The sequence below is a fragment of the Stegostoma tigrinum genome, chromosome X, assembly GCF_030684315.1.
Source record: "Stegostoma tigrinum isolate sSteTig4 chromosome X, sSteTig4.hap1, whole genome shotgun sequence".
NCBI classification, from domain to species: Eukaryota; Metazoa; Chordata; class Chondrichthyes; order Orectolobiformes; family Stegostomatidae; genus Stegostoma; species Stegostoma tigrinum.
In genome coordinates, this window is record NC_081404.1 from 3,195,309 (window position 1) to 3,209,391 (window position 14,083).

Sequence of the window (14,083 nt, forward strand, 5' to 3'; positions counted from 1 at the left end):
ACCCACCACCCTCTGGGTGAAAAGGGTTTTCCTCACGTTCCCTCTCACGAGGGGCGGCACGGTGTCTCAGTGGTTAGCACTGCAGCCTCACAGCGCCAGGGACCCGGGTTCGATTCCAGCCTCAGGCGACTGTCTGTGTGGAGTTTGCACATTCTCCCTGTGTATGTGTGGGTTTCCTCCCACAGTCCAAAGATATGCAGGTTACATGGATTGGCCGTGCTAAATTGTCCCATAGTGTTCAGGGATGTGTAGATTATTGGGTAATAGGGGGATGAGTCTCGGTGGGATGGTCCGAGGTTCAGTGTGGACTTGTTGGGCTGAAGGGCCTGTTTCCACACTGTAGAGATGCTATGGATTCTATGGAAACCTCCTGCCCCTTACCTTCAATCTATGCCACGGTCATTGATCACTCCATCAAGGGGAAAGATTTCTTCCTGTGTACCCTAGCTATGTCCCTCATAATTGTATTCATGTCTCCTCCTCATTCTCCTCTGGTCCAAGGAAAACAACCCCATCTGTCCAATCTCTCTTCATAATTGAAACTCTCCAGACCAAGCAACATCCTGGTAAGTCCCCTCCGCTCCACACCAGGCAACATCCTGGTAAATCCCCTCTGCTCCAGACCAGGCGACATCCAGGAGATGGAGAAGGGTCTAGGCCTGAAACGTCAGCTTTCCTGCTCCTCTGATGATGCTTGAAAGGGATAGACTCTCTATCGCCGAACTGTTCACAATGTGCTCCTGATTTCCCATCTCGTTGTTTAAAAAGGGTCCGCGCCAACCTCATGGGGATGCCCAGAAGAAGTCAGTAGAGCCAATTCCTGGGCCAAAGATGCCACTCCTGAGGGGCAATGTGTGCCAGTCTCTTTCAAGTGAATGATCCACTTGGACAAAGAAGTCAAATGTTGCTGAATGACTATCACCATCTTAGTTCCTGTTTGGTTTCCAACAATAATAAACAAAATCACTCACAAATTGGCAGTTTCATAATACTGTTGTGTCATAAATTAAATGTGCTCACCTTTGTGCCTGGGATTGCTGTTCTAAATGACCCATTATATCAGTCTAATGATCCTTAGCTGCTGGTTTCCCTCTGTTCCATTTGACATTGTTAGGGGACATTGATGGATGTGCAGGTCTGGAAAGTATTGGAGGTTAGTTTCAGCACTGCCTGGAAAGATGATGCCATAGTTTCGCAGTGTACGTGACCTGACCCATTTGAATAATGCTCTTGAAAGCAAAACAGTTGACTGTGTTTTAATATCTGCTCGCTAGAGAGGCTAAGGCGGTGACATAGCAGTATCAGGAGCCTAAAGGGCCCACGCTCTGGAGTATGGGTTCGCCTCTCAGTGGTGGACGTCAAAGTTAACTTCAATAACAGTAACCATGGCAGCATTCACAGATTGTTGCAAAAACCTGTCTGGCTTGCTCATAGCTTTCAGGAGAGGAAAGCTTTGAGTCTACATCAGACTCCACAACCACAGGAAATGCCCTCCGAAATGTTCGAGCAAACCATTTAGTATTGGGGATGGGCAACTGCAAAAAAATTGAGGGGAAAACAAATCTCATCTGTTGTTGTACACAGTAGACCTAGAACATTTTTAAACTCCTGTGTCCTATTCCCTATTCCCAAGCAGGGAGATATGAGAGCATTCTGTTATGTTGCGGAGGGTGGTGTACGTATGGAATGAGCTGCCAGAGGAAGTGGTGGAGCTTGGTACAATGTGAAAACTTAAAAGGTGTCTGGATGGGTGTGTGCATTGGAAGGGTTTAGAGGGATATGGGCCAAATGCTGGCAAATGGGACTACACCAGATTGGGATGTCTGGTTGGCATGGACGGGTTGGACCAGAGGGCCTGTTTCCATGCTGTATGACTCTATAACAATCTCTCCCTCAATGTCAGCAAAACTAAACAGCTGATCATTGACTTCAGGGAGCAAGGAGGAGGGCGCGCTCCTATCTATATCAATGAAGCTGAGGTAGAGATGGTTGACGGTGTCACATTCCTAGGAGTGAAAATCGCCAACAACCTGTCCTGGACCACCTACGTAGATGCAAAGGTCAAGAAAGCACAACAATGCCTCTTCTCCTTCAGGCTACTTAAGAAATGTGGTATGTCTATAAGGCGCCCCACCAATTTCTACAGATGCACCATTGAAAGCACATTGTCCTGGCTCATATCGGCCTGGTGTGGCAACTGCTCTGCCCAGGACCGTAAGAAGCTACAGAAGGTGGTGTGCACAGCCCAGACCATCATGGAAACCAACCTTCCATCCATGGACTCTGTTTACACGGCTCATTGCCATGGAAAGGCGGCACACATTATCAAAGACCCATTGCACCCTGGGAGTGACCTCCTACAACCTCTTCCATCTGGCAGAAGGTACAGAAGCCTGAACACACACACCAGCAGGTTCAGGAATAACTTCTGCCCTGCTGTTATTAGACAGGTGAATGGACCTCTCAACTTTCAAATCTAATGTTGATCTTGCTTTGTGCCCCTTCACTGCAGTGTGGCCTGTAAAGCCTCACTCTGTCTGAGCACTCTATGATCTCTATGTCCTTGTTTGCTATGATCTTCCGGTACTGCTCGCAAGACAAAATTTTTCATTGTACTCAGGTACATGAGACAACAATAAATCAAATCAACACCAAATGCTCCAGTGTTATTATAATGTAGTGTAGCATAATCTGCTCTACCCCTCCCACATGTGTAAGACAAAGGAAAAGATGAGTGATGCCCTAAGATGCCATCAGATTGTCTAGCATTAATCTTTTCAGAGCTATAAGCTTGTAGAGCGTATGTAAAAGGAACCAAGCAATGAGAATGCCTGTTCCCCACTGTAACTTCCCTGCCCCCTCAGGGGTTCCTGCCTAGATTTTGCCCCTTTGACATCAGGACCACAGTAACGTGGCGTTTAGAGCCTTCATCCCACCAAGCCTGTGGCACCGTGTGGTGCTGAGTTGTGCCACTGTGCCAACTGTTACAGAGGGCTGTAGGCTCCATGGTATCCAATGGCCCCCTCATCCAGCCATGAGGAGTAATGATCACAGTTGATGTTCTTAAAGGCGACAAACACACTGGCGTTCCACGGCTATGATAAGATTTTGAGATTAAGGAAAATCATCTCTTTGAACAACATTTTTATTGATGGGGGCATCAAATCTCCAAGCCAGGAAGCTCGTAGTTAAGTTTTCAAAAGACACCTGAAGGAAAGGAACATTGCTGAGGGAATAGGACTAATCAGAAAGATTTTTGAAAAGTCCAGACTCAAATTGTTAGGCCAAATGGCTTCCTTCTATATCGCACAGTCCTATGATTTTATTAACCATCATTAGCTTTGTCTGCCTCTGCTCCAAAGAGCTGCCATCTGAAATGTTCCCTTCAGATGGTTTTATGGGATCTTTCACATTGACAAGAGAAAGCAGGTAGAGCCTCTTAGCATCTCAGCTGAAAGATGGCACTTCAACCCACTTGGCTTCACTCAGCTGTGCCAGTCCAGGCGATGTGCTTGAGTCTCCAGTGTGCCACAACCTTCTCACTTTGAGGTGAGGGTGGTACCGACACTGGCCCACCAGCTTTCCATCCACCATGCTTCAAAAATCGCATCATTCAGAACAGAACCTTTGATCGTCTGTCTTTTGGGGGAAATGCCACTGCGGTCAAATCGAGTGCCAAGTGAGACCGTGTGCCCATTCAGGATTGGCACGATAAGGGCCCTGAGTTACCAAGTGATAACTGTGACACCATTTGCCAGTCTGTAGTAAGCCTCATTTATTGGGCCTGTACTCTCTGGGATGGTGCATGAACACCTCAAATGGAAATGATACCCACAAATCAAAACCGAAAACAAAGGCAGGGAGGGGATGGACTGCCTGAGATGCTGGCTTCCAGCCAACCTCAGTCTGAAGGTAAGAGAATGCAGGAGCTTACATGCGAATATAGGAATTAGGTGCAGAAATTAGGACATTTAGACCTTCACACCTGTCCTCCCATTCAATAATGTTGTGGCTGATCAATTTGAGTTCAAATTCCACATCAGCATCTACCCCTGCTAACCTTTGATTCTCCTGTCTAACAAAAATGTGTCAACTGCCATCTTTAAAATAATACAAACATGCCATCCAGGTGGATAGAGTTGTTAAGAAGGCGTAGGGTGTGTTAGCTTTCATTAATAGAGGGACTGAGTTCAAGAGCTGTGAAGTTATGCTCCAGCTATACAAAAGCCTGGTTCAGCCACATCTGACGAATTGTGTCCGGTTCTGGTCACCTGATTACAGGAAAGATTTGGAAGCTTTGGAAAATGTGCAGAAGAGATTTACCAGGATGTTGCCTGGAATGGAGGGAAGGTCTTATGAGGAAAGGTTGAGAGACCTGGGGCTTTTCTCTGTAGAACGACGAAGGAGGAGAGGTGACTTAATAGAGGTGTACAAAATGATCAGAGGTATAGATAGATTAGACAGCCAGAGACTTTTTCCTAGGGTGGAGGTAGCTATTATGAGGGGGACATAGTTTTAAAGTGAGTGGAGGTAGATATAGGGGAGATGTCAGAGGTCGGTTCTTTACTCAGAGAGTGGTTGGGGCATGGAATGCATTGCCGGAGAGGGTAGTGGAGTTAATCTCATTAGGGGTATTTCAGCGGCTATTAGATAGGCATATGGATGATAGTATAAGGTACTGGTGGAGGTTAGATAGACCTTCAGTTTCAGGTAAAAGTTCGGCACAACATTGTGGGCCGAAAGGCCTGTACTGTGCTGTACTGTTCTATGTTCTATGAATTATAATACAGTACCAACGTTTCCTAGCTTGTTGTCTCTGTATGACCCAAAAGCATTGAATTGGAGTATAAAAGTGGTGGATAACAGTACAATGAAGATTACTGTACTTAGTGTCGTCAGTAAGTTATTGCATCCATTAGATTATATCATTGTTGGGACGATCAGAAGTTTCCGATCCAAGTAATTAAGTCCCTGGTCTATGTGCGTGGTCTTTCTGTCGGCGCGAGTCTGGAGTTCCCTGTTGTTTATATGTTCTACCGTTATGTCTAGGAAGGATAGTCAAATATTCCTCATCGGAATAAAATTCACAAAAGAAGAAGAGACCAATAACCAACGACTGTTCCTGGATATAATGGTAGACCATATGAACAACTGGGAACTCCAGACTCGCGCCTACAGAAAGAACACACACACAGACCAGAGACTGACTTACTCCAGCAACCACACCAACACCCATAAACAGAGCTGCATCAGGACATTACTCAAATGAGCAATACAACACTGCAGAGCCCGGAATTGCACAGAGCAGAACAGGAACTCTGATATGGAGTTTCTAAAAGGAATGGAGACCAGGAAAGCACAATCCACCGTTACCTCTGTGACAGACCACAACAGGAAGACACAACACAACACGACCAGACACACTAGTCACCCAATCGTACATCAGGGACATATCAGCGATGACCACGAAATTACTCAGACCCCTAGGTATCAGGGTAGCCCACAAACCAACGACCACCCTACAACAGCTACTGACAAACGTAAAGGACCCCAGACCCACAACCACTAAAACTAACATAATATACAAAATACCATAAACATTCCATAGGCCAAACTGGAAAAAAACTGACAACAAGGAAACACAAAAACTGACTCACCACCAAGAGACACGACCAATTCTCACTGACCTCACTACGCACTGATAAAGAGGGACACAGATTTAACTGGGACAATTGCACAGGCCAAACAGAGACATGCCAGGGAATTCCTGGAGGCCTGACATTCCAACTAGAATTCCATCAACAAACACACTGACCTGGACCCGATATACAAACCCCTGAGAAACAGAACCGGAAGTATTACCAAGCACCCCAGCAAACCGAGGCATATAGATAACAAGTGGGACAGAACACCAACACTTCACCGGAGACGCACTGACGGTGTTACCCGGCACGGTGAGAAAGCGTCTGCAACAAACGCACCGGCTCGGAGAGCAAGTCTACAACCTCATCCACAACCCGAGCTACAAATCTTCTCAAAAACTTTAAATGGAGTGTTTGAGTTATAAGGAGAGGCCAGATAGGCTGGAGCATTTTGTCTGGAGCATAGCAGGTTGAGGGTTGACCTCATAGAGGTTTATAAAAGACGCAAGAGCTATAGAAACATTGAATGGCAGTGTCTTTTCCCTGGAGCAGGGGGATTTCAAGACTGGGGGGATGTATTTTTTAGGTGAGAGGGCAAAGATTCAATAAAGACATGAGGAACAATTATTTTACACAGAGGATGGTTTGTGTGTGGAGTGAATTTCCTGAGGAAGTTGTGGATGTGGGTACAGTTATAATGTTGAAAGACATTTGGATAAGTACATGAATCGGACAGTCTTGGAGGGATATGGGCCAGGAGCAGGCACGCAGGACTGGTTTAGTTTGGGGTTAGGGTTGGCATGGACTAGTTGGGCCATTGGATCTGTTTCTGCGCTGTATGACTCTATAACTATATCTTTTCAATGGACAGAGGAGGTGGGATGGGCTGACTGATCTACTTCTGTTCCTCTGTTTTAAACACTGTCCCACTGATAACTCAAACATCTTGGAGGGTTCAGTTGTAGAGAGGGAGACAATAACAAAGAGAAGTGGGACTATGATTGAGAGGACAGGCGGGTAAGAAATTGGACTGAGCAAAGGTTCAATAGGAATTGAAACCAGATGAACCAAGTGAACTGTTTCTGAGTTGTGGAATTAATGCAAATCCATGGGAATGCCATGTCGATTGGAAAATTTACCTGTGGGCCTTGAGTTAAAGAATGATAGCTCAGTCAATGGTTAAAGAGGAATCGAAGATCATTGATAGGAATGCTGGACTTTGTTTGAACTGTCAGGCTTACCCTTGCCTCAAAATAACGAGACAGGAAACACCATCATCCTCATCATCATCACCATTATCAGGAATTCTCCAGTGGACTGTCTTCGGAATCAGCCTGTCACGGTCTGACCAAGAAACAGCTAATTGTTCCCACATTCCTGAACATATTCTGCTACACATTAAATGCCATTTTGTTTCCTGCTCACGTTGCTATTACAAGCCTGTTTCCATGGGAAGATTGGACGTGCATTTTCCTATCACCTGTCACAACCTCACACACTGTCAGATTCGCAGCAGCGAGGCCTCTCAAGCAGCAACTGGATAGTTTGCTTCAGTGATGTTGGGTAGCCTTACACAAGCACACCAGGGAGAACTGTCCCTGTCCTTCTTGTACATAGTGCCATGGGACTGTTTACATTTGCCTGGACACACGGGCATGGGTTTAAGGTCTTATCTAGAAGACAGAACCTCTGACAATGCATTACTCCTTCAATTTACCAAAAAAATTCACCGAAGGTCCTCAGCAGCACCTTCCAAACCCACAAACACTTCCATCTAGAAGGACAAGGGCAGCAGATACACAGGGAAAACCACCCCCTTCAAGTTCCCCTACAAACCACTCACCATCCTGACTTGGAAACATATCACCGTTCCTTCAGTGTTGCTGAGTCAAAATCCTGGAATTCCCTTCCCGTGGGTCAGCCTACAGCACATGGACTGCAATGGTTCAAGAAGGCAGCTCACCCCCACCTTCTCAAGGATCACTTAGGGACAGGCAATAAATGCTGAACCCAGCCAGTGACACCCACATCCTACAAATGAAGTAAAAAAAACAACCTAGATCACATGTACTCAAGCCTGAGAGTGGGATTTAAGCCTGTAGCATTTCCACCTCAGTGTGTGACCAACTGGTGCACAGTCAAGCGTGAAGGTAACTGATTGAAAGCTGCATGGGAAACCAAACATTCCCGAATTTCTGAGACGATGGAGCTATCACAGCAAGGACGGTGACTGTTCTAGATGGTCAAATATGTAAGATAGTTGGAGATTAGATTAGATTAGATTCCCTACAGTATGGAAACAGGCCCTTTGGCCCAACAAGTCCACACCACCCTTTGGAGCATCCCACCCAGACCCATCCTCCTACAACCCACACACCCCTGAACACTACGAGCAATTTAGCATGGCTGATCCACCTAGCCTGCACATCTTTGGACTGTGGGGGGAGACCAGAGCACCCGGAGGAAACCCACGCAGACACGGGGAGAATGTGCAAACTGCACACAGACAGTTGCCCGAGACTGGAATCGAACCCAGGTCCCTGGTGCTGTGAGGCTGCAGTGTTAACCACTGAGCCACCACGCTGCCTGTTATTTCTGGAGCATTCTGGGATTTTGGATTTGCCTTTGAAGGGGCGGTGTTCACCTTCAGCCTTTTTCAGGAAATTAACCACAGTCACGTCGAGTCTGTGATCGAGGTGTGGGGCGCGGACAGAACGTGTTCCAAGGGACAAATGGCCTCATTATTTCCTCACATGATGCCAACACGCCTGCAGAATCTTAACGTAATCCAATTTGGGTGAAAAAGTGACTTGTTCTTTCATAAAGTCCTACAGCACGGAAACAAACCCTTTCCCAACCAGTCCATGTCAACCACAATCCCAAACTAACTCAGTCCCACCTGCCAAACTATGATTCAGGCAGATACAGTGGCCATTTTGCACCCACTTGTGGTAATGCAAGATGAGACAAGGGGCCAAGGAATCGATCTGAGGTGATATTGGTTACAGGAACTAAATTGGCCAGGACTCCCAGAAGAGCTCTTGGGCTCTTCTACTAATGACTCTGTGAGATCTTTAACAACTACCCACACCACCCAGATGGGAAGAATTGGAAATAAGAAGCAATAAAAAGAGTACAGGAGCATGGATGGCCTGCTGCAATTGTGCAGGGCCTGAGGGAGACCACACCTGGAGTATTGTATGTAGTTTGGATCTCCTTATCTGAGGAAGGATGTTCTGGTGATGGAGGGAGTACAGTGAAGGTTTACCACACTGATTTGTGGGAACGCAGGACTGATGTTGGAAAAGAGACTGGATCAGTTAGGATTGTATTCACTGGAATTTAGAAGAATAAGGGGGGATTGCATAGACTCCTATAACATTCTAACAGGACCAGACAGGGTAAACACAGGAAGGATGTTCTCAATGACCAGTGAGTCCAGAACCAGGGAGGGTCACAGTTTGAGGATACAGGGCTGATTGTTTAGGACTGAGGTGAGGAGAAATATCTTTACCCAGAGAGTGGGGAGCCTGTGGAATTATTTGCCATGGAAAGCAGTTGAGGCCAAAACATTTTAAGAAGGAGCTCGGGACAGTTTGTTGGGATGAAGGGATGAAAGGGTATGTGCAGAAAGCAGAGACAGGGGACCGAGTTGGATGATCAGCCATGAATGGTTCAACGAGCCGCACTACTCAATATTCCTATTTTTGACGTTTCGATGTCTCCCTTTGCCGGATTCGCTGATGCTAGAGCCAAGGAGAATCTGGTTTAGTTTCCCAACTGAAGTGGGGTACTTCAGGCAATGCAAAGGCCTCACAGCCTGGATTTGCCATTTACCCCCCTGAAGTGGAGTGCTAGAATGCACCACCCTCCCAACTCGGCCGACTTTCATGCTATCGACAGTTTCGCTTGGTACTCCTCGCAGTGAGCTCTCATATCTCAGACACAAAGTGATGTGCAGCCCAGACAAGTCCTTTAATACTGTCGCCGACTCTTCAAAGGCAGGGTGGTTCAGTTGTGAGTTATTCACTCCTCACTTTCCTGGTATTGTTCCCCCTGCTCCTTATCTGATGGTACGGCCTGCTTGGGCCAGTATTGCTTGCACGTCTCCAAGGTTTAATCCTACCTCAGGGAGGCTGCACTGCGCAGTTATACATAGGAGCTTCATTGTTCCCTGAATGAAGGATCTCTGCATGCACTCTCCCTGAACAGATTTACTATGGCCAGTTGCCACTTGGCCCACAGAGGAATGCAGTGAGGCTGATGAAGTATGTTGTTGTCCGGCATTCAAATTAATGACACTGCGTCTGAACGGGGAATTGTTTGCAAGCTCTGTTCTCTTCCTCAGACTTTGTTGTACCAAAGTTACCCCGAGCCCCTTCCATGTTTGTGACTGCGTTGTGGGCTTGTGAAATGAGCATTCGGATTTCAGAAATCTCGTCTCCAGGTCTTTTTCCCCGAGGCCTCCTTTTGATGTCGCGTCATACAGCACGGAGACAGTCCCTTCGATCTGACCAGCCCATGCTGACCAATCTTCCCAAACTGAACTACTCCCATTTGCCTGCATGTGGCTCATATCCCTCTAAACCCTTCCTATTCATCTACCTGTCCAAATGTCTGTTAAATGCTGTAACTGTAACCACATCTATCATTTCCAGTTCATTCCACACACAAACTACTCTGTGTGTGAAAAAGTTGCTCCTAATGTCCCTTTCAAATGCTTACCCCTTACTGTAAAAATATGCCCCCGAGTTTTGGACTCCCTTACCCTGGGGAAAAGACCTCGACTATTTATCCTACCCATGCCCCTCGTGATTTTATAAACCTCTATAAGGTCACTCCTCAGCCTCTGACACTCCAGGGAAAATAGCCCCAGCCGATTCACCCTCTCCCTGTAGCTCCAACCCTCCAATCCTTGTAAATTTTTTCTGAGAAAAATGTGGCTGGTGCATTCTTCATACCGAATGGCATGACTTTAAACTGGTAAAATCCATTTGGTGTCACAAAAACGGAAATTTCCTTCGCTGTTTTGGATAAAGGTACCCCACCAGTACTCTTTGTGCAACCCAACTTTAAAATATAAGTTGCTTGTCCCACCTTCTCAATACAGTCTTCCAAACGTGGACGAGGATTTGAATCAGATTTGTTACTATGTTGACCTTTGCGATAGTCCACACATAATCATTGAGAGAAGTCGAGGCCTGGGGCAGCCCTGTTCTTGTTGAATGGTGGGGGCAGGATTGAGGGGCCGAATGGCCTACTCCTACTCTGATTCCTTCTATTTGTAAGAGGAGAGAGAATGAGACTCCCAGTCTCATGGCCGCACTGTAAAAAGTAGAAGGTGGAGAATGTGCAGCCAAGATGCTGAGACTAAAGTATGTTATCTTCATATCCTGGGAATTCCATGCCGCCCAGCTATCCTAAATTATGTAGTCCCATTTGCCAGCATTTGCCCCATATCCCTCTAAACATTTTCTATTCATGTCCCCATCCAGATGCCTTTTAAATGCTGTAACTGTACCAGCCTCCACCACTTCCTCTGGCAGCTCATTCCATACACACACCACCCTCTGTGTGAAAAAGTTACCCCTCAGGTTCCTTTTAAATCTTTCCCCTCTCACTTTAAACCTATGTCCCTCTAGTTTTAGATTCCCCCACCCTGGGGAAAAGACCTTGTCTATTCACCCTATCCATGCCCCTCATGGTTTTATAAACCTTTATAAAGTTACCCCTCAATCGCCAGTGAAAAAAGTCCTAGCCTCACCTTCTAACTCAAACCCTCCCCAGTCCCAGCAACAACCTGCTGAATCTTTTCTGAACCCTGTCTATTTTAATAACATCCTTCTTATAGCGCGATGACTGGAACTGGATGCAGTATTCCAAAACTGGCCCGAACTAACACCTTGTGCAAGCTCAACATGACATCCCAATTCCTGTACTCAATGTACACTGAAGAAGAAGGTGTGAATTCCTGATTTTACTTTCTCTTGGCCAGTCGTTTGTCTATTCACAGCCATGTATTGGTACGGTTGGCGGGGGTGCGTGCTGTGCAACAATCCCACGGCTTAAGGCATTTTCTCTTATTTTGACAGTCCCATTTGTAGATTTGGAAGGCTTGAGGTCAAGACATGAATCGCCTGCTCCTGCCAGCAAACCTGTTACCCACTGTGCCCCTGGCCATTTGCCCCGTATTCTCCAGGACGGCCTGCTCCCGCGATTCTCCAGGGCCAGTTTGATTGAGTGATTTGACCAAGGCTGCCAGTAAAGCAGCTAACAGGAATCTACAAAAGCCAGATGGGGTGGGCATTCCATGCCAACTCATGACCATACCCCTGGATGTGCAAAGCTGGCTGAAATATCTCTACAGAGGCCGGTGTCCCGTCACCAGGTCATCCTTCATTTAGACATGGAGAGTCCTTTATATTGATCCAGCTTTGTCAGAGCCAGCTCCTAGAGTGGGCAGAACCTCTGACTCTCCTGCTTCTATGTGTCAGCAAAGGCTCCCTGATTGGATCAGGTTAACAGCCCCAACCAGGGAACTCATACTGTATGAGGTCCATCTGGCTGACCTCATTACAATCATTATATCAGGGTATTCCTTAGCTTTTGATTTAGCAGAAGTCCCCTTCCCAAAGAATGCTGTCCCAACATCACTGGGAGAAATGAATTTCCATCTCAGTTTAGAAATAATTTTTTCACTCCATTGAGCTAATCTGCATAAAGAGTTATTCAGGTGGTGATTAAGCATTTGCAGCCATTTTGAACTGACATTGCCTCAAAGTGACAGTGTACAATCTAACAACATGAACATCATAACCCAATGACGTGCCAAGCTCACCACAAACAGCAAGCCCAGTAGACGAGAATGCTCTCCCCGCGATCTTAATACTTACATCTCTCATGGCTTTTAACTTGGTTGGGCCTCCACTGGGGCAAGACAGTCTCTGGTAGCCATGGCAACAGCCACCCCTGATTGTATTTTTAACTTTGACGTACCTTTTGAAATAACCTGTTCACAAATGTTACTACAGCACCAGGGACCCACTTTCAATTCCAGCTTCAAGCAACTGTTGTTTGGAGTTTTCACATCCTCCCCACGTCTGTGTGAGTTCCCTCCGGGTGCTCCGGTTTCCTCCCACAGTCCAAAGATGTGTAGATTAGGGTGCATTGGACGTGCTAAATTGTCCCATAGTGCCCAGGGATGTGTGGGTTAGGGTGGGTTGGCCGCGCTAAATTGTCCCATAGTGCCCAGGGATGTGCAGGTTAGGGTGGATTGGCCGTGCTAAATTGTCCCATAGTGTCCAGGGATGTGCAGGTTAGGGTGGGTTGGCTGTGCTAAATTGTCCCGTAGTGGCCAGGGATGTGCAGGTTAGGGTGGATTGGCCGTGCTAAATTGTCCCATAGTGTGTAGGGATGTGCAGGTTATGGTGGATTGGCCGTGGGAAATTGTCCCATAGTGCCGAGGGATGCGCAGGTTATGGTGGATTGGCCGTGGGAAATTGTCCCATAGTGCCCAGGGATGCGCAGGTTATGGTGGATTGGCCGTGTTAAATTGTCCCATAGTGCCCAGGGATGTGCAGGTTAGGGTGGATTGGCCGTGCTAAATTGTCCCATAGTGCCCAGGGATGTGCGGGTTAGGGTGGATTGGCCGTGCTAAATTGTCCCATAGTGCCCAGGGATGTGCAGGTTAGGGTGGGTTGGCCGTGCTAAATTGCCCCATAGTGCCCAGGGATGTGCAGGTTAGGTGGATTGGCTGTGGGAAATGTGGGGATAAAGGGATAGGGTGGGGTGCTGTTTGGAGGGGAGGGGCGATATGGACTTGATGTGCTGAATGGCCGACTTCCACGCTATAGGCATTCTATAATATATAATTCAAAGTTTTAAAAGAAAACTGATGCTGCATTATGCTGTTTAATGGCTTAGATAGAGAAAGATTTTCCACAAACAGTGAGAGAGAGAGAATAAAACAATGTTGATTTCCTGTGGGATCAAAAAGACTTTAAAGCCAATAAAATCGCAGCATTTGGACACTGCAGAATTTCAAACAGTTCAAAAGGAAAAAGAACAAACAATCACATTCAGAAGATGTGACAGGAAAAGTAATCCTGTCACAAAAAGTTAATATCAGAGGTGTTTGTTTATTACAGCAGTGATACACAGCAAGCCACACTCAACCAAATATGACAAACAAAAGTAGCTCCAAGCATGCATTGCCAATTGCTGGTAATGTGAGAATGATCGGCAAGGCCTGAAGCCCATAGGTTAGGCCACGAAGGCCATTTTTGGGCAGTGACAACTTTTCATAGCCTGGTGGCTGTTTGATGAAAGGCTGAACGCCCCAGTGTCTCTCCTGGAAGATAAATGAGATGAAATGTACCAGGCACTTTTGGCCAAGTCCAAGGGCCGAGCCAGAGCTCAGACACCAGTCTGGTAGCCTGGGA